General features: G+C 38.5%; 1 non-coding gene across 1 annotated transcript; it reads left to right on the forward strand.

Moving 5' to 3' along the window:
- Positions 1–1,223: 1,223 nt before the first annotated feature.
- On the forward strand, positions 1,224–1,331 carry LOC130958473 (small nucleolar RNA R71). Its single transcript, XR_009077593.1, has one exon. It is a non-coding gene; the product is annotated as a small nucleolar RNA R71 (small nucleolar RNA).
- The last annotated feature ends 1,228 nt before the right edge of the window (positions 1,332–2,559 follow it).

Here is a 2,559-nt window from a genome sequence, read left to right on the forward strand (position 1 = left end):
AGCTTCTCCATTACAGAGAGGGGCATGAGGTTTACACTTGACCCTAAGTCACACAAGGCCTTCTTGAAGGTCATGGTGCCTATGGCACAAGGTATTGAAAACTTCCCAGGATCCTGCCTCTTTTGAGGCAGTTTCTGCTTAGACAAGTCATCCAGTTCTTTGATGAGCAAAGGAGGTTCATCCTCCCAAGTCTCATTTCCTAATAACTTGTCATTTAGCTTCATGATTGCTCCAAGGTATTTAGCAACTTGCTCTTCAGTGACATACTCATCCTCTTCAGAGGAAGAATACTCATCAAAGCTCATGAATGGCAGAAGTAAGTCCAATGGGATCTCTATGGTCTCATTTTGAGCCTCAGATTCCCATGGTTCCTCATTGGGGAACTCAATGGAGGTCAGTGCACGCCCATTGAGGTCTTCCTCAGTGGCGTTCACTGCCTCTTCTTCCTCCCAGAATTCGGCCATGTTGATGGCTTTGCATTCTCTTTTTGGATTTTCTTCTGTATTGCTTGGGAGAGTACTAGGAGGGAGTTCAGTAATTTTCTTGCTCAGCTGACCCACTTGTCCTTCCAAGTTTCTAATGGAGGACCTTGTTTCAGTCATGAAACTTTGGGTGGTCTTGATTAGATCAGAGACCATGGTTGCTAAGTCAGAGGTATTCTGCTTAGAACTCTCTGTCTGTTGCTGAGAAGATGATGGAAAAGGCTTGCTATTGCTAAACCCATTTCTTCCACCATTATTGTTGTTGAAACCTTGTTGAGGTCTCTCTTGATTCTTCCATGAGAAATTTGGGTGATTTCTCCATGAAGAATTATAGGTGTTTCCATAGGGTTCTCCTAAGTAATTCACCTCTTCTATTGAAGGGTTCTCAGGATCATAGGCTTCTTCTTCAGATGAAGCATCCTTAGTACTGCTTGGTGCATTTTGCATTCTAGACAGACTTTGAGAGATCAAATTGACTTGTTGAGTCAATATTTTGTTCTGAGCCAATATGGCATTCAGAGCATCAATCTCAAGAACTCCTTTCTTCTGATTAGTCCCATTGTTCACAGGATTCCTTTCAGAAGTGTACATGAATTGGTTATTTGCAACCATTTCAATTAGTTCCTGAGCCTCTGTAGGCGTCTTCTTCAGATGAAGAGATCCTCCAGCAGAGCTATCCAAAGACATCTTGGATAGTTCAGAGAGACCATCATAGAAAATACCTATGATGCTCCATTCAGAAAGCATGTCTGAGGGACATTTTCTGATTAATTGTTTGTATCTTTCCCAAGCTTCATAGAGGGATTCTCCATCCTTCTGTCTGAAGGTTTGGACTTCCACTCTAAGCTTACTCCATTTTTGAGGTGGAAAGAACTTTGCCAAGAAGGCATTGACTAGCTTTTCCCAAGAGTCCAGGCTATCTTTAGGTTGTGAGTACAACCATATCCTAGCTCTGTCTCTTACAGCAAAAGGGAATAGCATCAGTCTGTAGACCTCAGGGTCAACCCCATTAGTCTTGACTGTGTCACAGATTTGCAAGAACTCAGCTAAAAACTAATGAGGATCTTCCATTGGAAGTCCATGGAACTTGCAATTCTGTTGCATTAGAGAAACTAATTGAGGCTTAAGCTCAAAGTTGTTTGCTCCAATGGTAGGGATAGAGATGCTTCTCCCATAGAAGTCGGGAGTAGGTGCAGTAAAGTCACCCAGCACCTTCCTTGCATTGTTTGCATTGTTGTTGTTTTCGGCTGCCATGTGTTCTTCTTCTTTGAAGAATTCGGTCAGGTCCTCTAAAGAGAGTTGTGCTTTGGCTTCTCTTAGCTTTCTCTTCAAGGTCCTTTCAGGTTCAGGATCAGGCTCAACAAGAATGCTTTTGTCTTTGCTCCTGCTCATAAGAAAGAGAAGGGAACAAGAAAATGTGGAATCCTCTATGTCACAGTATAGAGATTCCTTGAAGTGTCAGAGGAAAAGAAGAGTAGAAGACAGAAGTAGAAAATTCGAACTTATCTAAGGAGATGGAGTTCGAATTTTGCATTAGGGAATAGTGTTAGTCCATAAATAGAAGGATGTGAGGAGAAGGGAAGTAATTTTCGAAAATTAAGTGGAAGATTTTGAAAATATTTTTGAAAAACATTACTTAATTTTCGAAAATGAAAGTGGGAGAGAAGTAAAGTGATTTTTGAAAAAGATTTTGAAATTAGAAATCAAAAAGATTTGATTGAAAACTATTTTAAAAAAAAAGATGTGGTTAAGAAGATATGATTGGTTTTAAAAAAAAATGTGATTGAGAAAATATGATTTGAAAACAATTTTAAAAAGATTTGATTTTAGAAATTAATAACTTGGCTATCAAGAAAAGATATGATTCAAACATTAAACCTTTCTCAACAGAAAAGGTAACATACTTGAAATGTTGAATCAAATCATTAATTGATAGTAAGTATCTTTGAAAAAGGAAAGGAATTGATTTTGAAAACATTTGATTGAAAAGATATGATTTGAAAAAGATTTGATTTTGAAAAACTTTGAAAACTTGAAAAAAATTGATTTGAAAACAAAATTCTCCCCCTTGTGCCAT

Source organism: Arachis stenosperma, chromosome 10 (assembly GCF_014773155.1).
Source record: "Arachis stenosperma cultivar V10309 chromosome 10, arast.V10309.gnm1.PFL2, whole genome shotgun sequence".
Classification (NCBI taxonomy): domain Eukaryota; kingdom Viridiplantae; phylum Streptophyta; class Magnoliopsida; order Fabales; family Fabaceae; genus Arachis; species Arachis stenosperma.